Here is a 25,594-nt window from a genome sequence, read left to right as displayed (position 1 = left end):
ATATATGTATATAAATATGTAATAAAATATATTTTATTAATAAATTCATTTATTTAATCTAATTATTCACTGAATATTTATATTTATTATATTTTTCTTCTTTTTGGTCCCTTTGTATTCCTCATGCCATCAAAAATTCTAAAATTCCAATCTGAGTTTCTCCTCTAAATTATTTCTGTGTTATTACCCTGTAGATCTTGACCTTTTTCCTTTCTCTGTTGTATCTCATTCTTAGAAGTATCAAAATTTTTAATTTTTTATTTAAGTTTTCAACATTCATTTTCACAAAATTTTGAGTTCCAAATTTTCTTCCCATCTCTCCACTCTGCCCAACCCCAAATGCTGAACATTCTAATTACCCCTATCACCAATCTGCCTTCCCTTCTAATATCCCTCCTCATTGGCTTTTTGAACCTCTTTTACCCATTGAGTTAGCCTATTTTTAAAAGTGTTATCTTCTTCAGCATTTTTTTAGGTCTCCTTTAGCAAGTTGTTGACTTGCTTCTAGATCTTGTGTTATCCTGATTGTATTTCCACAATACTTGAATTGTTTTTTTTCTAGCTGCTTGCAATATTTTCTCCTTGACCTAGGAAAGCTGGAATTTGGCCACAATGTTCCTAGGAGTTTCTCTTTTTTTTTTGGATCTCTTTCAAGAAGTGATTGGTAGATTCTTTCAATATTTATTTTGCTCCCTGGTTCTAGACTATCAGGACAGTTTTCCTTGATAATTTCATGAAAGATGATGTCTAGACTCTTTTTTTGATTATGGCTTTCAGGTAGTCCCATAATTTTTAAGTTTTCTCTCCTGGATCTATTTTCTAGGTCAGTTGTTTTTCCAATGAGATATTTCACATTATCTTCCATTTTTTCATTCTTTTGGTTTTGTTTTGTGACTTCTTGGTTTCTCATAAAGTCATTAACCTCCATCTCTTCCATTCTAATTTTTACAGCACTATTTTCTGTAGTGAGCTTTTGACCTGCCTTTTCCACTTGGCTAATTCTGCTTTTGAAAGCATTCTTCTGCTCATTGGCTTTTTGAACCTCTTTTACCAACTGAGTTACCCGATTTTTAAAAGTGTTATTTTCTTCAGCATTTTTTTGGGTCTCCTTTAGCAAGTTTTTGTCTTGCTTTTCATGACTTTCTTGCATCTCTCTCATTTCTCTTCCCAATTTTTCCTCCACCTCTCTTACTTGATTTTCAAAATCCTTTTGCTCTTCCATAGCCTGAGACCACTGAATATTTATATTGGATGTTTGGGATACAGAAGCCTTGACTTTTAAGTCTTTCCCTGATGGTAAGCATTGTTCTTCCTCACCTGAAAGGATGGGAGAAGCTATCTGTTCACCAAGAAAGAAACCTTCTATAATCTTATTTTTTTCCCTTTTTGGGGCATTTTCCCAACCAGTTACTTGACTTTTGGGTCCTTTGTCAAGAGTAGAGTATACTCTGGGGATCTGTAAGATCTCAGTTCCTCCCAACTGGCATAATCAAACGTGTACACTGATCTGGGAGTAGGGAGAGATGTTTTTGGCCAGAATCTTAGCAGAGTTTCCTCTTCACAACCACCTGGCCTCCAGTTCTGCCAAGGCAGCATGGTGGTGGGGGGTTGGGGGGGAGGGTCTGAGATTCAGATAAGCTGCGAAGGCAGGGCCACCATTCAGTGAGATAAAGATTAGCTGTGGCAGGGCCTCTACACAGGGCTGAGATAAGAATCAGCTGCTCAGTACTCCCAGGGGTTTTATGATCCAAGAATGGATGTGGCCTGCTATAGGGGCTGCTGTGGAAAATGCTGCCACCTGCCTGATGTGTCCTCTGGGGCTACTGCCTGAGGCTAGAACTATGGGAAGGCCCTTCTCCCTCCTCTGCTGAAAAAACCCTCTCACTGACCTTTGGCACCTGTGGGTTGAGGGATCTGGGAACCACTGCTACTGCAACTGGAAATTCCGCCCATAGCCCTATTCATATCTTTCGCCCAAAGCCAAACCATGTTGCAAGGCCAAGGCTGGTCTGGGTTCTTCTCTGGGTCTGGTGCAACAGATGTTTCTTTTTGGCCTTTCAAGTCACCCTGGGTTGGAAATCTCCTCCACTCTATTGTTCTGTGGCTTTTGCTGCTCTAGAATTTGTTGACAGTCTTTCTTTACAGGTATTTTATGGGCTGTGAGGGGAGAGCTAGCATATGTGTGTCTTTCTACTCTGCCATCTTGGCTCCATCCCCGAAGTATTAGGTTTTTCATGGCATAATAAAGATAGAAATATCGCCTCCTGGTACTAACTTCCCTATGTCCCAAGTAGTGTGGTCCAATTACAGCCCTTTCCCCCGCTCCCCTGCAATGATCATTTCTTTCCCTTTTGCCATGGGAATTCTCATCCTAGTCCTCCCATCTTGCTGGATGCCAGATATCCCCAGTTTCTCTTACTGCCTTATTCCTGTGGCAACTCTTTATCTGTGAAATCACAGCACTGTGTGTACCAACTCCACAAATTAGACCTGATGTTATCTTTCCATGTCCCATTACAAAATATATTTATACCTTTATGAAAGCACTTTTCAGTGAGACTACCTCTTCCTATTAGTTTGAGACCAACCTCTGCCTTTCCACCTGTTTCAAGCAGTCTCTTTGCTATGTCTCCCATTCTCTTCGATCCCTCTTTTTGCTGAGAAATTATGATGCTCTTTCCTTCATTGTTCCCTCTTGGGGATTATTTGGATAAATTACTCATTTCCTTCTATCTACTGTCTCTTCATCTTTTATGCACTCTTTGATTCTACAATTTAATCATATAAACTATATTAATTCACCTGCTGGTGGACTGTGGATTTTTGTCCACAATATTTCAGTACTTTACCTCTGCCACCACTTCTCTAACTTATTTAAATTCAACTTTTATCTTTATTTACTTTTGCAGCTTGAAAAGTAAACATCTTAATGATCTTTCTGTTGTTGCCAGTTTAATCCTAACAGATATTCTGATTTCCTTTTTATTTTATTTTTTAAAAATATTTATTTATTTATTTAACTTTTAGCATTCATTTTCACAAAATTTTGGGTTCCAAATTTTCTCCCCTTTTGTCCCCTCCCCCCACCCCAAAACACCTAGTGTTCTAATTGCCCCTGTCTGCCAATCTGCCCTCTCTTCTATCATCCCTCTCTGCCCTTGTCTCCATCCTATACCCCCTTACCTGTATTTCTTATTTCCTAGTGGCAAGAACAGTACTTGATAGTTGTTCCTAAAACTTTGAGTTCCAACTTCTCTTCCTCCCTCCCTCCCCACCCCTTCCCTTTGGAAGGCAAGCAATTCAATATAGGCCAAATCTGTGTAGTTTTGCAAATGACTTCCATAATAATAGTGTTGTGTAAGAACTAATTATATTTCCCTCCATGCTATCCTGCCCCCATTACTTCTGTTCTCTCTTTTGATCCTGTCCCTCCCCATGAACATTGACCTCAAATTGCTCCCTCCTCCCCATGCCCTCCCTTCCATCATCCCCCCCACCCTGCTTATCCCCTTATCCCCCACTTTCCTGTATTGTAAGATAGGTTTTCATACCAAAATGAGTGTGCATTTTATTCCTTCCTTTAGTGGAATGTGATGAGAGTAAACTTCATGTTTTTCTCTCACCTCCCCTCTTTATCCCTCCACTAATAAGTCTTTTGCTTGCCTCTTTTATGAGAGATAATTTGCCCCATTCCATTTCTCCCTTTCTCCTCCCAATATATTTCTCTCTCACTGCTTGATTTCATTTTTTTAAGATATGATCCCATCTTCTTCAATTCACTCTGTGCACTCTGTCCCTATGTGTGTGTGCGTGTGCGTGTGCATGTGTGTGTGTGTGTGTGTAATCCCACCCAGCACCCAGATATTGAATAGTTTCAAGAGTTACAAATATTGTCTTTCCATGTAGTAATGTAAACAGTTCAACTTTAGTAAGTCCCTTATGACTTCTCTTTGCTGTTTACCTTTTCATGTTTCTCTTCATTCTTGTGTATGAAAGTCAAATTTTCTTTTCAGCTCTGGTCTTTTCATCAAGAATGCTTGAAAGTCCTCTATTTCATTGAAAGACCAATTATTCCCCTGAAGTATTATACTCAGTTTTGCTGAGTAGGTGATTCTTGGTTTTAGTCCTAGTTCCTTTGAGTTCTGGAATATCCTATTCCACGCCCTTCGATCCCTTAATGTAAAGGCTGCTAGATCTTGTCTTGTCCTGATTGTATTTCCACAATACTTGAATTGTTTCTTTCTAGCTGCTTGTAATATTTTCTCCTTGACTTGGGAACTCTGGAATTTGGCCACAATGTTCCTAGGAGTTTCTCTTTTAGGGTCTCTTTCAGGCGGTGTTCTGTGGATTCCTTGAATACTTATTTTGCCCTCTGGTTCTAGAATCTCAAGGCAGTTTTCCTTGATAATTTCATGAAAGATGATGTCTAGGCTCTTTTTTTGATCATGGCTTTCAGGTAGTCCCAAAATTTTTAAATTGTCTCTCCTGGATCTATTCTCCAGGTCAGTTGTTTTTCTAATGAGATATTTCACATTATCTTCCATTTTTTCATTCTTTTGGTTTTGTTTTGTGATTTCTTGGTTTCTCATAAAGTCATTAGCCTCCATCTGTTCCATTCTAATTTTGAAAGAACTGTTTTCTTCAGTGAGCTTTTGAATCTCCTTTTCCATTTGGCTGATTCTGCTTTTGAAAGCATTCTTCTCATTGGGTTTTTGAACCTCTTTTGCCAATTGAGTTAGCCTATTTTTCAAAGTGTTATTTTCTTCAGCATTTTTTTGGGTCTCCTTTAGCAGGGTGTTTACTTGTCTTTCATGCTTTGCTTGCATGTCACTCATTTCTCTTCCCAGTTTTTCCTTCACCTCTCCAACTTGATTTTCAAAATCCTTTTTGAGCTATTCCATGGCCTGAGCCCATTGAGTGGGCTGGGATACAGAAGCCTTGACTTCTGTGTCTTTCCCTGATGGTAAGCATTGTTCTTCCTCATCAGAAAGGAAGGGAGGAATTATCTGTTCACCAAGAAAGTAACCTTCTATAATCTTATTTTTTCCCTTTTCTGAGCATTTTCCCAGCCAGTGACTTGACTTCTGAGTGTCCTCTCCACCCCACCTCGCCTCCAGATCTGCCCAGCCAGCACTTGAGGTCTGAGATTCAAATGCTGCTTCCCAGCCTCAGGGCTTTTGGTGGGGGCAGGGCTGTATTCAGTGTGAGATTAAGTTCAGGTGCTCAGGTGGGAGCAGGGCCGCCAAGCAGGCCTCAGTTCCCTCAGGGGGTTTCTGAAGAGACCTTCAACAATGGATCCTGGCTCCTGCCTGCTTGGGAAGCCCTGGTCTGCTCCCGCATCCCCTGCTGCCTCCCGAGGGGGCCTGAGTTATGGGGGTACCCCACTCCCCTCTTGACCCACCAAAGAGACCCTCTCACCAACCCTTGTCACCTGTGGGTGGGGGACCCGTGCAGCTGCTGGAAATTCTGTCCCTGAAGCCTGCTCTGATCCGCTCCTTTCTGTGGTGCACCACCGAGGCAGGGCTGGTCTCTGCTCTGGGTCCAGGGCACGAGGGACCTTTTGCGAGACGTTTTCAGGCTCTCTGGAGCAGAAATCTCCAGAGATTGTTCTGTGGCTTCTGCTGCTCCAGAATTCGCTGGTGGTTCTTTTTTTACAGATATTTTATGGGCAGTGGGTTCGGAGGCAGCGTATGTGCATCTTTCTACTCCGCCATCTTGGCTCCACCCCTTTCCTTTTTATTTTAATGGTCTTTAGAAGTTTATAATTTATTTCATTACTTTTTTCTTTGGTAGTTGTATTTATTTACCTTTCTCATATTTCTATTGTTTGAGGTATTTGCAAATTGAATCAGAAGATTATGTCTTTTTTAAAAATATTCAACTTGCAGATTTGTTTCAAATACCTCTCTTTTATTTAATATTCTTTTAAAAAGTTGCTGATTAGGCTCAAATTTGTAAGATATGTCAATTTATATTATACCTTGAACTCTTTTACTTTTTTTGAAGTATTGTTCTTTTCCCTTCTGTGGTTCTTTTGATAGGTAGTGAATATGTTGTGTTGTTTGACTACCCTTTACAATTAAAAGTCCTTCCCCCTGGAATTTTGGAGAATTTGTTGTTTGTCATTGAAATTATTAAAGTTAGACATTATAAAAAATGAAGTTGAAGCATAAGTCGTGTTGTTGTTGTTTTTGTTTGTTTGTTTGTTTATTTGTTTGTTTGTTTTCGTTTGTGTGTTTCTTGGGAGGCAGTAAGGTGGCTTAGTGGACTAGAGTCAGGAAGGTCCACATATGGCCCCATATATCTAACTAGCTGTGTGACCCTGGACAATTCATTTAACCTCTGCTTCAAAGTCTTCACTTGTAAAATGAGAAGAAGGATAACAGCTACCTCCCTGGGATGTTGTAAGATTCAAATGAGATAATATTGGTATAGTGCTGAACAGTTCCTGAGATATTGTAGACTCTTAAGAAATGTGAATTTCCGGGGGTGGAGCCAAGATGGCGGAGTGAAAGCAACGACTCACCTAAGCTGCTGGACAAACTCCTCTGGATATCTCTGAAAGGAGAATCTGACCAAACTTTGGAGGTGTGGAATCCAGTGGGTGACAAACTTTGACAGATTCGGAGCCCAGGTTAGACTGGAAGGTCCACGGGAAGGATATGTTTCGCGGGGGTAAGCCCACAGCACACAGCGCAGCGTGGTCAGCGCAGCAGGGTGGAAGGGACCTGAGAAGCTCGAGAGTGGCGGGAGAAACCAGCGGAGTAGGAGACAAGCCAAACCGAGCCGGTGAGAGCCGCTGAGTGCCAGATATCAGTGCAGCAGCCCTTGAAACCTTCAGCCTGAAGACTAAACTTCGGTAAGTCACCTACTTGAACTTCCAGGAGCCAGGATGGCAGAGTGATAAGTAAATGCTCTCTCCTCCCCCCTGATGACCGTGAAAGAATCATAAAATATTTCCCCAGATAAATCCTGGATCAGCGGGAACAGCAGAAGGGGGCAAATAGTCTCATAACACCAGAGGCTAGAAAAATAGCAAAGGGGGATTCTTCCTATTGTGGCGGAGGCGATCTGGAAGGACAGATGACCCAGGGCAGAGAAAATTCGCACTGAGACCCAGGCAAGCCTCAGCGCCTGGAGACGAGTCCCAGGAGGGGCAGGAACACGCATTAGCATCTAGGCGTGCCCCAGCCCTTCAGGGGAAAAGGGAAGACAATAGGGAAGCTGGGATCACCATCCTCTCACCTTGCCTTTGCCTCAGGTCAGCTGAGGAGATCTCCTGAGACCAGACCACCCCTCCCACACACCTAACAGGCTAACCCCAGGGTTGATCTGGGAAACAAAAAACAAAAACCTGCTTTTAGCCTCGACACACATCAGCTCAACACAAAGATCTGTACCTTCTGACTGAAAGAACCAGAAGCTACAACACTCAGCCAACATCATGAATTGGAAAAAGCAGACGAAAAGTGAAAAAACCATAGAATCTTTCTATGGGGATAAGGACCAAAACACAAACACCCAAGAGGTCAGAGCTGAGACTGTACTTCCATCTGAAACCTCAGAAGGGACTATGAATTTCTCGCAAGCACAACTAGATTACCTGGAACATCTGAAGAAGGAAATAAAAGAAAAACTGGCCAATGATATTAAAATTATAAAAAAAGAATTCACTGATGAGAACATCACTCTGAAAAGGAAAATTGAACAAATGGAAAAGGAAGTTCAAAAATTAACTGGAGAGAATAATTCCCTAAAAGGAAGAGTTAATCAAACGGAAAAGGAAACCCAAAACCTAATTGGGAAAATTGATCAGATGGATAAGGAAACACAAAACCTAACTGGGAAAATTGGTCGAATGGAAAAAGAAGTACAAAAATTAAATGGAGAAAATAGCTCCTTAAAGGGAAAAATTGGTCAGATGGAAAAGGAGATGCAAAAGCTAACTGAAGAAAACAATACGATGAAGATTAGAATTGGGCAAGTAGAAACTAATGACTCAATGAGGCAACAAGAATCAGTCAAAATCTAAAGAAATGTGAATTTCCTTATGTTACTGGAGGTAATCTCTGAATTCATTCAAAAGGAAGTCTTCTATATTCAGAAGTTCTGGAGGAGTTTTCTTGTACTGTTTCCTGCTTTATTTTGTTTAAATTTTCAATTTGTCATATTCTTTTGTGGGATACATGATCTTTTGGATGTGTTTTTTTTTTTTATTTTTGCGATTAATGGCTTTATCATACATAGAGTTCATGTGTTTTTCTTTCATACTATGACTTTATTACTTCTCTCCTAGAATGTCTTTCACTTAAGTGGTTTTATTCTCAATGAATTGTTCTTTCTTTTGCTTCTTTAGAGAGACTCACCACCATAGAATGAAGTTGTTTCTATTTTCTAGGTATTTCTGTTCTACAATTTATAAATCCTAGTATTCACTTACTTTTAACCTCTTCTATCAATATTCTCTTTTATCTGCTGAATTAGTCTGGAAATGCAGTTAGTCTATCCCCAGGACTGAAGAGCAAAATTTTCTTACATTACAAAATTTTCCCACACTGCAGAATATTCTTCTCACTTATCTCCACATGCCTGCTCAAAGTAGATTCTGGAGTGAAAGAACCAGTCTCAGCTAGATTCCAGTTCCCTTTCCTTCAGGTCTGGTTAGCTGCACAAGACAGCCCTCTGTCTCAGTTAACTCCATTCTTTAGTTGATTGAGCTGGATCAGCATCTACTGTGTTTTGCCATGTGGTTGCCACATGCTTTGTAGACTTAGAGTTCTCTAAGCTAAGGGTCATGTAATGAAGGGATCTCATTCTTTCTCTCCTACACTTTTCTCTCTCCTCTCTTCTTTATGTGGCTAGGCAGAAGCAACGTCTGCTACTTGATGAAACAGGACAATGGAGAAAGCATGAGGTGAGGTATGCTGGCAGAGATTTCAGTGGGTGGTTGAGTTCCAAAGCATAAATTGGTGGATTAATTCATATGCTCTGCCAGAGGATGAGGGCTGGTAAGATAAGGGTACTAAATGAATGCATTACAAAATAGCATTCTCCAGTTGTTGAGATTTTTACATAAGGATTTAATTATGACTACTCTACCTTTAGCATATAATTATATTTATGTTTTGAGGGCTTCTTTAAGGATTAATAAGAACTTCTGAAAATGTATTCCATCTTGTTGGTCATTACATGATCCAAAACACATTCTTTTTCTTTTTTCTGTAAAAATACCACAAAAAAGGGATTTCAGATACAAAAATCCCTGTCCCAATCATTTATCCTTTAAACTTTTGAAATCTTTCATAAATTCAGTACACAAGTCAGATTTTTTCCAGATTTGTTCTCTTCTATTATAAACTCTTGGAGGGAGATTTCTCACTGAGTTTCTAATTCTTTCTAATCAAGTCAAGTATAGGAATGATTAACTGAGAGAGTTCTATCATTCTCTTACCTCTGTACTAGTCTGATTTTCCTTTTCCTAACATCTATTTCCTCTTTCTGCCCCAGTGGTCTATATTATTCAGTGACAAAATCATTTTGTTTCTTTCCCTCCATTATCCAAATGAAGAGTAGGATGGTGTAAAGAAAGAGAAGGAAAAGAAAACATGTCTTTTCTTAGGCGGGGAGATGTGGTATGGAATGGACAATAAAACAAATATATTACCTTAATTACTCTTCTTTTTCTTAGATTTCATTCTTTTTTTTACTAACTCCTCCCTTAACTAGAATTCTTATTAATTCCTTGCTAGTCATGTTGATTCTATCATTTTCATTACAAAGGCCATTCTTTTTGGTGGAGAAGAGAGACCATATTAAGTGCAGTAATATCTTTTGCCTTGGAGGAACTCTGTCTTCAAGTATGGAAATAACTCTCAGATGTGATTGCTGAGCCACATCATTAATGTTGAAAAGATCACAGAATACTACCTCAGTATGTCAGAAAGGGAAATATCCTATTTTTCAAGAGGAAGACTATGGAGTCTACAAGGAGGAAGCCACTGAGAATGACTTCTAATCCTGAAAAATTCCATAATGAATCTGTGAAGATATGATTGGTCAGCATCTAAAAACTAAAGCAGTCATTATAAGGTGCCAATATGACTTTATCAACAAGAGATTATGACAAACTATTTTCTATGATTAGTAAAGTACTTTTTAAGGATGAAAGGAATGCTATGAATATAATTTGCCTAGATTTTAGTAAAGTTTTTTCCCTTAAATTATTGTATCCTATTCCTGTGGAGAGATGTTATCTATACTGTATTAGATGAATTAGATGAATTAGGATCTGATTGGATAGCCACACTCAAAAGAATAGTCAATAATGGTTTAAAGTCCATGTGACAGGAGTTTCCCCTTGTTTATCTCAGGAATTTTTATTTAACCTTGTGGTATTTGACATTTTTGTTGATGATTTGGATAAAACATGGATATCTTGCTCATTAAATTTGTAGATGACCAATGCTGGGCAATTAAATCATGCTCCAGAAAGATCTCAACAGGCTAGAATATTATGCAGAATCTAATAATATAAAATTTAATCAGCACAAATATTGTCTTACCAATAGGTACAAAAATTAACTTCACAGGTATAGTATGTGGGAGATGAGGATAGAAAGATATTGTTCTTATAAATATCTGTTTTGTTGTTCTTTTAGTAAACTGAAAGCTCCATATGAATCACCAGTATTATCTGAAAACCAAAAATAACTAATGTGATCTTAGATTTTATTAAGGCAGCTTCCAGAAATAGGGAGAAGATAATTTCTTTGTACTCTGCTCTCATAAGATGTCATCTGGACTATTCAATTCTAGGCACTATAGAACAAGAAAGCTATTAAACTGGAGAACATAGTGAAGAGAAAAACAAGATTGGTGAAAGCATCACAGCATTAAAGGTTTAGAAAAAAGCTTCATTTTACAGATAAGGAAGCTGAGATTCAAAGAAGCTGTATGATTTGCCCAAGGTCATGTAGATAGTAAGAGGTGGGACTTGAACCCAAATCTTCTAACTCCAAAACAGGCAATCTTATGGTTGCACTACACTAAATCAGAGTTCTGAATAATTACTTCCCCCTTATCCACTTCTTCAGATAATCTTTCTCTTTTTCTGTGCCATGATTTCTTGATAAGAACTTTCCTTTTTTTTAGTATTTTTTTGCTTTTAATATGGATGTTTTTTTGCCTCAGCACATTATTATTTTAAGTGAGTAATGGGACTTTGTTTCAACAAGTATACTATCTTATCACTTCTTCCAACTTAATTTTATTCTTGCAGACATGTGACTATCACTCTACTTCTTAAAATTTTTAGTTGGAGTCCTGTTGCCTATTAAATAAAGTTCCAACTCTTTGGCCTGAAATTCAAAGGACTTCCATAGTATTTGTTGTTGTTTTGCTAACTTATGCTAATTCTAACAGTGTTTTCCTTCACACACTCTATATTCCTATCACCAAGGCAATATTCACAGCACTGAGGGCACCTATGAATATGCTAGCCTAGTTCTGAGTCATAAAATACAAAACACTCTCCATATAGAAGGCAAAAGAAAAGCATTTATTCACATACCAGAAAGCGAAATCCCCAAACCAGAAAGATAAATCAGTAATAGTAGCCAAGAAGTCAAAACACATTAGCTCTGATGGGGACAAAGGCATTCTCAAGCTTCCCTCCACCCCTTAGGGGGCCTTCCCCAAAGTAAATACTGAGGAGCCTTGCTCTGCTGGCCAGATTTCATCCTCCACCCCAACTCCTCTCACTAACTTCCCTCCAGCTCTGCTCCACCCTTTCTGTTCCACCTGTTCAGCAAGCTCCTCCCACCACATATGACTTAGGCTTCCAGGTGATTAAGGTGGGTCACATGGGTGTATTAATGAATGGAGAAGATCTTGCCATTTAAATTGCCATTACCTTATTCCAAACCAATTTGGTTACTCAGTTATCAATGAGTAAAAAACTTACTGCATTTCAGACCAGAAGTCCTGGGTTTGAGTAAAGATTCTTCTTTACAATTTATGTCACTTTGAGCATGTACGTTCATCTCTTTGGGCTTCACTTTCCTCATAAAGAAAATGAAGGGGTTGAATTTGATGATCCCTTTGGTCTCTTCCAAGTTCTGTGTCTTATAATTACGAGTTTATTGTACTCTAGATATTTTTATTCATGTCATTTCCTACTTGATGTGGAATGGTTTCCTACAATTTTATCTGTAGGGATCTGGAAAGACACAGTTCTACTTTCACTTCTAAGAAACAATCACAAATACTGTTAGGTAGAAGGGCTATTTCCTTCCTAAATTCTGGGTGGACCATTCCTATAGACTTACCACATGCTAATTTGTATTATAGTTACCTATTTAAAAGACTGTAAGTTTCGGCGGAGCCAAGATGGTGAGTAGGAAGACGCACATACACATAGCTCCGAACCCACAATCCATAGAACGGCTACAGGAAAGTAACTCACGGTGAATTCTGCACCCTGAGGCCACGGAATACTGGAGCGAGGGAGATTTCTGTTCCAGAGAGACCTGCAAACCTCTAGCGGGGGGTCCTCCGCACTGCGGACTGGGCGCCTGGACTGGGAGGTGAGTGCAGCCCTGCCATGGTCGCGGCACCAAGAGGAAAAGATCTGAGCGGGCTTCAGGGATGGGATTTCCAGCGGCCACACGGGTCCCTCCACCCACAGAGGGACCTGCAAACCTCTCGCAAAGGGTCTGTCGTGCTGCAGACGCGGAGCCCAGTCCAGACCTGCCCCAGCACCGAGAGGTACAGATACGAGCAGGCTTCAGGGACAGGATCTCCAGCGGCTGCACAAGTCCCTCCACCCACAGGTGACGGGGTCGGTGAGAGAGTCTCTTTGGCGGGTCAAGAGGGGAGTGGGGTGCCCCCATAACTCAGGCACCCCCGGGAGGTAGAAGCTGAGAGGCAGCTGCAGACAGGGGCTGCCCAAGGGGGCAGGAGCCTGGATCCATTGTGGAAGGTCTGTGCATAAACCCCCTGAGGGAACTGAGCCTGAGAGGCGGCCCTGCCCTGACCTCAGCACCTGAACTTAATCTCACACTGAATAGCAGCCCTGCCCCCGCCAAAAGCCCTAAAGTTGGAAGCAGCATTTGAATCTCAGACCCCAAACGCTGGCTGGGAGGATCAGGAGGCAAGGTGGGTGTGAGGAGAATATTCAGAGGTCAAGTCACTGGCTGGGAAAATGCCCAGAAAAGAGAAAAGAAATAAGACTATGGAAGGTTACTTTCTTGGTGAACAGGCATTTCCTCCCTTCCTTTCTGTTGAGGAAGAACAATGCTTACCATCAGGCAAAGACACAGAAATCAAGGCTTCTGTGTCCCAGCCCAACCAATGGGCTCAGGCCATGGAAGAGCTCAAAAAGAATTTTGAAAATCAAGTTAGAGAGGTAGAGGAAAAGCTGGAAAGACAAATGAGAGACATAAAGTCAAAGCATGAACAGCAGATCAGCTCCCTGCTAAAGGAGACCCAAAAAAATGTTGAAGAAAATAACACCTTGAAAACTAGCCTAACTCAATTGGCAAAAGAGGTTCAAAAAGCCAATGAGGAGAAGAATGCTTTCAAAAGCAGAATTAGCCAAATGGAAAAGGAGATTCAAAAGCTCACTGAAGAAAATAGTTCTTTCAAAATTAGAATGGCACAGATGGAGGCTAAGAACTTTATGAGAAAGCAAGAAATCACAGAACAAAGCCAGAAGAATGGAAAAATGGAAGATAATGTGAAATATCTCATTGGAAAAACAACTGACCTGGAAAATAGATCCAGGAGAGACAATTTAAAAATTTTGGGACTACCTGAAAGCCATGATCAAAAGAAGAGCCTAGACATCATCTTCCATGAAATTATCAAGGAAAACTGCCCTGAGATTCTAGAACCAGAGGGCAAAATAAGTATTCAAGGAATCCACAGAACACCGCCTGAAAGAGATCCAAAAAGAGAAACTCCTAGGAACATTGTGGCCAAATTCCAGAGTTCCCAGGTCAAGGAGAAAATATTGCAAGCAGCTAAAAAAAGCAATTCAAGTATTGTGGAAACACACTCAGGATAACACAAGATCTAGCAGCCTCTACATTAAGGGATCGAAGGGCATGGAATAGGATATTCCAGAAGTCAAAGGAACTAGGACTAAATCCAAGAATCACCTACCCAGCAAAACTGAGTATAATACTTCAGGGGAAAAAATGGTCTTTCAATGAAATAGAGGATTTTCAAGCATTCTTGATGAAAAGACCAGAGCTGAAAAGAAAATTTGACTTTCAAACACAAGAATGAAGAGAACCATGAAAAGGTGAACAGCAAAGAGAAGTCATAAGGGACTTACTAAAGTTGAACTGTTTACATTCCTACATGGAGAGACAATATTTGTAACTCTTGAAACATTTCAGTATCTGGGTACTGGGTGGATTACACACACACACATGCACACACGCACACATACATAGAGACAGAGTGCACAGAGTGAATTGAAGAGGATGGGATCATATCTTAAAAAAAAATGAAATCAAGAAGTGAGAGAGAAATATATTGGGAGGAGAAAGGGAGAAATTGAATGGGGCAAATTATCTCTCATAAAAGAGGCAAGCAAAAGACTCATTAGTGGAGGGATTAAGAGGGGAGGTGAGAGAAAACCATGAAGTCTACTCTCATCACATTCCACTAAAGGAAAGAATAAAATGCACACTCATTTTGGTAGGAAAACCTATCTCACAATACAAGAAAGTGGGGGATAAGGGGACAAGCAGGGTGGAGGGGGATGATAGAAGGGAGGGCATGGGGAGGAGAGTGCAATTCGAGGTTGACACTCATGGGGAAGGAGAGGATCAAAAGAGAATAGAAGTAATGGGGGACAGGATAGGATGGAGAGAAATATAGTTAGTCCTATACAACGCAACTGTTATGGAAGTCATTTGCAAAACTACACAGATTTGGCCTATATTGAATTGCTTGCCTTCCAAAGGGAAGGGGTGGAGAGGGAGGGAGGCAAAGAAGTTGGAACTCAAAGTGTTAGGATCAACTGTCGAGTAATTTTCTTGCCACTAGGAAATAAGAAATACGGGTAAAGGGGTATAGAAAGCTATCTGGCCCTACAGGACAAAAGAGAAGACGGAGACAAGGGCAGAGAGGGATGATAGAAGAGAGAGCAGATTGGTCATAGGGGCAATTAGAATGCTTGGTGTTTTGGGGGGTGAGGGGATAAAAGGGGAGAAAATTTGTAACCCAAAATTTTTTGAAAATGAATGTTAAAAGTTAAATAAATAAATTTAATTAAAAAAAAAAAGAAAGATTGTAAGTTTCTTGAAGACAAGACCCACTACTGTCATGTTTATATTCCCAGTGTTTAGCATTGCATATGTTTGTTTAGACCAAAAATCTGATTTCATAAGCAGGAGGAACTTCCAGTGTGAAATCATCCTTGAAAAAGGAAGATTGTGATCCATCAATGACTTAGCAAATAAATCTTTGGGAGTTGCCTGAGGCACACTTAGAATTTCAGAGACTTGCCTGGAGTCTTATAGCTATTACATATCAGAGATAGGATCTGGACACACGTTTTACTTTAGCCTTTTAGAACTGATCACTCTATTATTGTGATGCTTTTTTTTTTTTTTGCTTTAGTATATGCTTAATAAGTGTTTGTTCTAGTGAACTGCTATTTTCTATTTAGTAGTATAGCTTTTTAAAAACTTGTTTCACATTTCCCCCACCAGATCATTAAATCTTAAATGGCAGGGACTTGACATTATATATATGTATATATTCCTCAGTGCCTATCTAGAATAGGTATATAATAAATGAATTGCTTTATTCCCTTTACATAAGTTCCAAATTAATATGTTCCTTTGATAGAGAATTGAAAAGTACACTATTTTTCCTTAGGTATTTAGTTTGGAAAATTAGAATATTCCTTTCTGAATAGACTGTGTTGTAGCATTTCAATTTAAGTAAATATACTAATACATATAACCTAAAGATGCTTTCTCTAAGTTTTTACTACCTGCCTTCATCATAGAGGCAGCTCACATTGAAAGTATACTGGTAGTATAATCACACTTCTATGTACTTATTATTATATTATGTAATTATATTTATGTAATGTATTATATGTAGTCATATAATGCTGGCTAACCCTAAAAATGCATGTTGTCACTCAAATATTTTAAAATAAAGATTCTAAAAGCCTTTTCACTTACCTTTTCTGGCATATCTTTGCAATTTTAAAATAAAGTTTATGTGCATTGAACTATGAAGCTATGCCTCACCTAATCATTTTGATTATATTGGTTGACAGAGATTCCTGAATGATCAATTTAGCTACAGAAATCAATATCAGTTGTCAAGGCAGCAAAATCACTATGATTTTGCCCTCTTTCTTACTTGTTGACTGAGAATGGAGAAGTTATGTTTCCGTGATAGTGAGTTCCCTTGAAATTTCTCTTAGTGCCTTTAGAGCCAATTACTATTTGTTTTTTGAATTATATTTAAGAAAAAAAACACTATCATGTTGAATTATAAAATGACATTTATAATACTAACTCTAGATGTTAGGAGGGATGGTAGATATTGAATGGCAGTTTCCTTCATCTCATAGTTGGAGTTAGATACTGGCTTGATAGGGAAAAAAAAACTTCACATACTTGTTTCTAGGGAATAACTGCTCACATGCACAGAAAGAAACCCATAGAAGAATTTTAAAATATATTTTTTAAAAAGGAAAGCATGCTCAATACCACTAAGTGAACATTAGCATATTTCTTTCCCATGAATAAGATTCAACCTTTAGGCTCACATGTGATCACCACCCCACAGTGTCCTTTTTAAAAGCCCAGTGCATCATTGGAATATCATGTTTACAAAAGGAAGTATGACTGCTTAATGAACTTTATCTTAAATTCTGTAAACTCCCATTACATTCCCATACAAATTGAGAAGGAAAAGGGCACTAAAACAATTCCATTTGTACTCCAGCAGTAGGTCAAAAGCAATAGCAACTGGTGTTTTGTGTTTATTCAATGTGAAATATACAGAAGCAAGTGGTGGTTTTGTGCTTGACTAGGTTGCCATTCATTTTTTCTCTCAAAATTATTCAAGTGCTGTTGATGTCAGAATTGCCAGTTGGAGACATGTCCTCACATAGATATGGGTTGATATTTCATCCTCATAAAGAGAAGAGAAACATACAAATACCTTCAAGTAATAGAACTAATCGTCCTAACCACAAGTTTTGAAGATTGTGAACCACTTCAACAGTAAGACTAAACTCTCCCAAATAGCAAGCTTAGTTCTTTTTCTGTGTTTTACACATACAGATTTTGACTGATTCAATACAATAAAAATGTTGAAAAAGGATTTTTAGATGGCTATTTAAATACAAACTATGATACTGTATCTACTTTTTATCTCCCATTTGATACTTGTCTGTCGATTCCACTTTCCGCAGAGCTGGAGAACTTGACTCATGCTAGTTACTTGACATTAGGTAGTTTGAATGAGAGTTTATGTGTCCACTTCACACTTGAGAACCATTTTTCCCTTCCATTGATCTTCTTTTAACTCCTCTCCTCATGTTCCTAGGTACTCTTCTCCAATGTTTCCTCCTAAGGTTGTGGTTCAGAATTCTGATGAGGCAATCTTTGGTGAAACTGCAAAAATAAAACCAACACACTTCTTACAATTTCCTTTGAGTAGCAGATCCCCAACCTTGTAAACTTTTGAGTAGTCAGTATAAAAGATTACTAGGAATCATTTGAGAGTTCAGACATATAAATAATATTAGAATGGACATATCTGTGCAGTATGTTTTATTTGTTAACCCTTTGATACAGTATGATGATACAGTACGTTGTGATGCTTTAAGGAAATTTATTTTGAAAAAGATCTTTATAGCTGGGTATAACTGCAAATTCATGATGCTTTGCTTTCTTAGGAATTGTCACAGGAATTGTTGTAGTGTGACTACATTACAGAGAATGTATAATTTTAGCAAAATAGCAAAGGATTTCCTATTCATTTGTTAAGTTGTAAACATTTGTCAAGAATATGTAGTGGGGGGAAAAAGCCTGCCTATACTAATTCTCAACAAAAACTTTTCTAAAGAAAACATTATATAAACATTTATGCATATTTTCAAGTTTCTTAAATACTGAATCTCATAATGAATAGGCTGTTCTTTATCTGGTACAGGTTATACATAATTGCATAACTACCCAGTAAGTTAATCCTCCTCCTCATATAATTACTTACTAATTATAAATTAAACAAATAGGATACATAAAAACTTTAACTACAAATAATTTTACCTTGATTCAATTTTTAAATCAACAGATCTTACTGCTGCCATGGTAATCAACAACTGCAAAAAAAGAAATTTATTTCTTATCATCTAAGATATTGCAATATATGAATATACAGTGTTATTGTAGTTAGTTTTAAGGTTCATAATCCTGTAGGTGTGTGTGTGTGTGTATATCTATATATGCACATACATATACATAATTATTAAGCACACTTAATTATATTATGGCTATGCACCTTTGGGAGATAACATATAAACATTTTCATTTGTTTATCCGCAATTATGTTAACTGAGAAGATCTATTTTCAAAACCAATTATTGGCCAATTCAGTAAGAGATTCTGTACATAAATTCAGCCACCAAAACCATCAACTCCTATACATCTTATACGGTCCATTGGAAGATGGTTAAAAAATAAAGTGATGTCAAAAAGGGTATGACACAGTGAACTCGAGACTTAAATCACTTTGGCTCTCCTGCATTTCTGTGGTATGAATTGAACTTGGCAAAATGACTACCACGGATTCACTGAGTCAACTGTAACCAATAATTATATTTTTATAGATACAATTCACATAGTTTTACGTAAGAATAAAGTTTGGCTTTTATAATTTAATTTGATAACTTTATATAATAAACCTTTATGTCTAGGAATATTAATCAGACATAACTTGAAAAGTTGGTTAAGTATTAGTGAGATATATAACACTTTAAATTTAATGGAAACATAGCACAATAATCCTCCTGACACAAACAGAAAAAAATGTCAGGGACAATATTATAATATAATTTGCCTTATTCTTAAAACTGTGAACTTTGCATTATACTTTTAATATTATTTACAAAATAATATTCTTCAAATTCATATTGCTCTCAGAAAAGTAAATTCTGTTGAGAAAAAGCAAAAGGCAGTAAACATGATAAATTCTAGTTGAAGGATCATTTCTTGGAGCAGTTTTTACAAAATGTAGACAATCATCTGAAGATAGCTGACAAGCTTCTCCCAAGATAAAACTCTAGAAGTTATTTGTGAGATAAGGATATCATTAAGACTCACAATGACTTTTTGATAATTATTTAATGATAATTTTTATGAGGAAATTATTTGGAAGATGATAACAGTAAATTTTATTTGTAGTAGATCACTATAACTCCATTATTTTATGTAAATTACATCAGATAATTTGTGCTAATTTCCCTCTGAAATATATTTTTGAAAAGATCATCGTGTTTTTAAGTTTTCTTTTTAAATTCTCTGTGTGACTCTTTTTTGAGGTTAGCATTTTAAATAAGATAATCAGAAGGTTGTTAAGAGTGTTATTGTATACTTAACATAAAGCATTTAACAGATTTGAGGGATCTGGTAACCTATGGTCCACTTCATTTTCCAAATCTTTTAGTTTCACTTTTTCAAGATCTTGGCTGATTAATTTAGGAAGAAACTTCAAAGATGTAGCTGACATCTCTGAAGCATCATGTGGCAATGGAATCTGAATAGGCCTTGTACAAAGGCTTGAATCTGGGATCTAACAAGACTCAAAAAAGCAAATGACCCTGCCACTGCTCCTTACACAAAAAGGGTCAGACACAGTTTTGCATTTACAATACAGCTAACTTTATAATTCTTCCATATGCTATGAAATATCCAGCCATAATGAGTTTAGTGATTATGAGCTCAATTAAAAAAAAAATTTAAATGATAAATTTCAACATTAGCCAACTTGAAATAGTCATCAAAAACTGAAGTAATTTATAAAATTATTGCTTCACATATATGCATATACATACATGCACAATATATTTATATATCCTATTTCTTTTTTTCTTTTGCTGAGGATGCACTTTGAAATTATACAAAAAGGAAATAATTTAAAATAAGCCAGGAAACAAAATTGGTATTTCTCATGTTGAAGAAGTAAAGGAACGAGTTCTTGGTCCAATATTCACTTCTTGAATAAATTTCATTGCAGTCTGTCTTGACATAAGCATCCACATCCCACTGACCTTTATTTTGCAGTCTACAGAGGCTGAGACCACACAGCATTGGTGCTGTTATAGCTAACTGTACTTAAACTTTGTGTCTGATCAACTTAAGTGTATTGGATTTGAAAACAGTTAGTCAATTGTTTCTAGTCCCTAGGTGGTGGTTTATGGTAATGTTTGCATCAATACTAACAAAAGCCATACTGCAGTACAAAGTACATCAAGGAAATGAAAGACAAGGCTGCCTGTTGTCAGCTCTGTCTACAATAAAGGCAGGATTCAGAGCTAGGGCAGAGATCGTTAGAGCACCACAAAAATGAATGAACCACAGAAATTGGAGGGCTGATGGTTCACATCAAAGGATTGGGGACTGGCTAATGGGCAAGGTTGCTCACAGGCCACAAGACATATAACCTAGACTCATTTGACCATACAGAAAGGTCACTGAGAAAGAGGGAATAAAGCCATAAGACAACATGATACAGTCTCATGGCAAAGCTATGTAAGAAGAAGGGGAAAAATGATGTTATCCTTCCTTTTTAAACTATATCTACTTCAAACAGCCTTTTTGGTGAACAAATCTATACATATTTTTATTGCAAAGGATGAAACTCAAATGTCTTTCATATTTCCATAACACTTCTTCCATTTAAGTCTTACTTTTTAATTATTCTCTTCTTAATATGATAAGCAGACACATGGATTATAAATTCTGTGAAAATGTTAAACTGCTCAATAAATTTTCTTTTAATCAATCTAAAATTGCTTCATTTTTCATTTCAAGGGTATCATATATATGTGAAAATACTATTTCTATTTGTGTTATGTTATATACATATATGTATATGTATATGTACGTGTAGTTGTTTGTAGACTTCCAACCTTCCCCAAATCTTATACACCTTATATAATATATAGGAACAAATGTGTAGAAGTAGGGTAATAATGATAAAAGAATAGATTTTGATCTTTTTCTCACTTTGCCTGGATCAGTTTTATCATGTATAATTTTAAAAGCACAATTAAAGGAACTAAATGCTGCAATAATATGACATAGTCATACAATGGCATCTATTAATGTAAGAATGTAGTTATCCTTTATTTGAAGCCTAACCTCTAGATACCTGCTGTGCTGCTAGATGCTAGAATGTCAAAGAAAAATAAGTGAAAGCATATCTCATCATGGGGTAAATTGCCTGTTGAAAAGAAATGTACTTAGTTTCTCATTTGAATGCTGCTTTCTGGGAGGAAAAAAAGGATTGTTATCGAGGTAAGGACTAATCTTTCTTGACCAAAAAGAAAAAAAAAAACAAAGGAAAAATGTTCATTTGAACAAAAGCATCAATCCAGAATGGGAACAAATATCTTCTCCATTGTATTTTATGACCGTTTCAATCTATTTCAGACTTCTAACATCGATGAATGAAATTCAAGATCCACTTCAAGTTGAAAAGAAAAAAAAGACATTAAAACTAGGCATATGACATCAAAAATTTATTATCATAATAAGAAAAATTATTTTTAAATGATATTCAATCCTCATTACAATATTTAATTCACATATAGTCTATCTGAAAAAAAGAGTAATTTAAAATGGTTTGATGGGTCCTTGATGAATAAGACTTAAGTGTTTAGTTTTAATATGCTATGTATGTTTCAAGTAGATAACATTTTCCTCTCAGTTTCCATAGAAGGAGTCTTATGAAAGTGTATGTATATAGGTAAAGCATTCGTTTGCTACTCCCATTTGGGTTAAAACAGCACTACCTGATCATTTTCAAATAATATTGTAATCATCTCACTTGAAACATTTTTTCTATATTTTTTCTTGAGCCATTCATTAATTGGTACAGAGTTTAAAGATCAAAAAATAATCATAGTTCTTATAAATGAATGCTAAAAGCCTGTCATTGAAATTAATTTCAGCAAAATAAAAGGCTTAATAACAGATCACTATGGAAGGGAAACCAACTAAATAATGCCAACCCCTAAATAGCCATCACTAAATTCCCCTGACCTACCTTATCTACTGCAAAATGCTAAGTCCCTCGAGAGGCCTTTACCTAATTTACCCAGAAAATTCTTCATTGACATAAAACAATCAAGATTTCTCTCCCAATTCAATGATTTAACAAATACTCTATAATTTTTCAGACTTTTCATAAGACCTTAAAATAGTCTCTCAATTTGGCATAAAAAGCCAAGAAACAGTTGTAGTTTAAAATAGAACCATCTGCCCTTCATTAACAGCTTAACCACCATCTTGTCTACTGATAAATATAGCAATATTAAAACGTTTTTTCCACAGAAAGTAAGTATTACACTGTGTTCACAAGTTGCATGAAATTATATTTTTTTAATATGTCATTTAAGAATTATGTAAGGGAAAACAAGATTTTTCCCTTGAAACAAGTTATTGATGTATGCTTATAATAATGAGGTATAGTTTGTACCCACTTTGCAAAATTTCATTATGAAAAAAAATTGCTCCAATTTTATATATATGTATAAAAAAGCAACCTAACCTATTCAAAATGACAAAATGTGTTTGGATAGATATTTTTAAAATTCAAGGACATTTGAGCGTTAGCTGTCATTATGGTCCAGTTCACTGTTTATTTCTTTGGTATGCATCTCCTGACCTGTATATAAAATTCATAGTTTCAGAAGTGACATGTGCAAGCCTTGGACAACTGGGGAAAAGGCATATTTCCTGACCTTGTAACCATAGCAACCACTTGCTGATTGGTAGCAAGCAGGCTTTCCATCCTTTACCACTGAAGGCAAGTATGTGAGATTGCTGGCTTTGTTTGTGGCTCTCGCTTTATTTACATGCAAACATGAATCCTAGACTTAAAATCCCTGCTTCTTACTAAACGTAATATGTTTCGATTGGAAACAAATCTTTAATTTTATAATTTCAAGATCACATTTCCACCAGAATTAAAATAAAACATACTTCTATGACAGCTGTACAGAGAAGCCTTGGCTCAAGTTAGAATTTTGTTGTTCTATTTATCTTTGCCTTCCCTTCTTTCTCACTCTCCCCCCTGCACACCTCCAGTCCCACAAAAAAATCTCATTACAATAAGAGAAGACCTTTAAATGGTCTAAGCATTGTATGAGAAAAAATAAAGTGTAACACTGTATTTGGTGCTTAGATTTTATATACATAAAGTTAATATTGGATTTTCTTGAAGGGTACTAATTGCAAAATATTTAATAAATTACATTTAAAAATGATTATTGTAAAATATTTATGCACAGAATCTATGCGACTCAAAATTGAAGGTGTTTTGAGTTCTCTGTTTGGATAACCAATGAACCAATATGAAATGATTTGGTACGTTCTCAATTCGGTACGTTAGATTTCTGGTTCTTACATGGTAGAGACTTTTATTACTCATTTTTCCTTCTCCATACTATCCCAAGATTCTCCTCAGAATGAACTTTTTCTACTTCTCAATCTAAAAATGAAAAAAAAATAAATTTGGTATAATTCAGCTCAATGAGTAATCTGTTGGAGGGATTCAGAGGATGAAGCGAGCACACACAGAATTCGCTCTCATCCTCACATTGGAGCTTCTTTCTCAGATCAGAGTTATTGTGACTGATAGAGGGGTATACAGAAGTTCACTTTACTAAATCCTTGCATAAGTACAGTATAATGAAAAAGTGCAAAGTTAGATCAGACTTTTTATTTAAATTTATTCCTGTGACCTCTTCAACTATACCATATTGTGCTAATTTATTTTATATATTCATATTATACAGTTTGTATTTGTTAATGATGTTCATCAGCATTGCACTTAGAAACCATAAAAGTGAAATCAATTACTAGATAATTATTATAACTGACACTTTCATGATTATTCTTTGTTAATTGCTACAACAGTATGTTTATATTCTGTTAGTAAAACTTGTAACATATAATGTATATTTTTCAAGATATTTTCACATATGTACTTTCACAGATAATTTTCACATTTCTGAAATGAAAATGCAAATATAAATTTTACAAAATTGTAATAAAAATTGCAAATGGACTTTTCAGTCTTATGAAAGCCATTCTCAGGTGATTTTCCCCCTATGTTTAGTAAATAAAAGCAAGTTTAGATGAGTTTACTATTGTTTCCTCCATTTAAAAAACCACAATAGCATCTTACAACATAATGACAGCTAGAAAATAAGCAATAAATTTGTAATATAATAAAAAATTAAAATATGGCTCAAGTCACCACCCCATTTCAAATAGATTTTATCCAATACTAAACAAAAGCTGTTTCTAGGTCAAAAATTTGCTTTGTAACTGGCATAATACATATTATAATAAGATTGAAAAAATTGCTCTACATGCTCACAGTCTCTCTGGGACCTACTTAATTCTATATAAAATGCATTCTTACTTTTTGTTCTCTTTCTTTAATGCAGAAAGGTCATTTCTAATTTATCTGTACTGTTAAAAAATAATCTTCAGAGACATGTAATCATATAAACATAATTCTACATTTAAGATGATTTTGTAACATATTTCTAAAGCTAATAGTTTTGTCTATAACCTTTTTCATGGAGGTGTACTCTTTGGGAAAAGCTAATGCTTTATATCCATGTTTAAAATAGCACTTTTTTCTATACAATTTAAAATAGCAAAATGGTTTTCTTAATTTAAACATTAAAAATCATAGGATTTGAAAGAGTGAACAGTTTGGTTAATGAAAGTTATTTTTTTCCATTTTTTACATAATAGTCATCCTCACAAGTAATATGCTTTTAGTAGGACCCTGTAAAGTTCTTTTTCTACCCTGATGTACTGTATAAAATATTTCTTAACTCATTAATGTCAAATATAAATTAGTTTTATATTGGAATTTTAACAGTCCAGCCTCTGTAGGCAACATAAAAATCTAGCCCATTGTCATGAATGGTGTAAGACTGAATGCAAATTTAAACCAGGTATCATTTATCATCGAAGAAAAAACACAAAATATATTAAACCTCTTTTGCCCTTAACATAATCCAAATACTGCATATTATTTTGGCTCATTTGTACTTTTAAAAAATCAACAGTTTTAGATGAACTCATGCAGAACAATTTCAAACACATTTTAATATTTTTCTTGGATTTAACAAGTCACAAGTATGACTAATATGCAATGCTCCAATATATGGAATACAATTTTTTCATACATATACCCTGAATATCTGAACAAGCATGTTGTATTGTATTAATATCATAATTCAAAGAGAAATTTATTAACCCTCCAGTATTCCCATCATTGCTAAAAGTTGCAAATTCTAGAT

The sequence above is a fragment of the Notamacropus eugenii genome, chromosome 4 (genome assembly GCF_028372415.1).
Source record: "Notamacropus eugenii isolate mMacEug1 chromosome 4, mMacEug1.pri_v2, whole genome shotgun sequence".
In the NCBI taxonomy this organism is placed as follows: Eukaryota; Metazoa; Chordata; class Mammalia; order Diprotodontia; family Macropodidae; genus Notamacropus; species Notamacropus eugenii.
The sequence above is the reverse complement of the archived record's forward strand: the minus strand, read 5'-3'. Positions refer to the sequence as shown.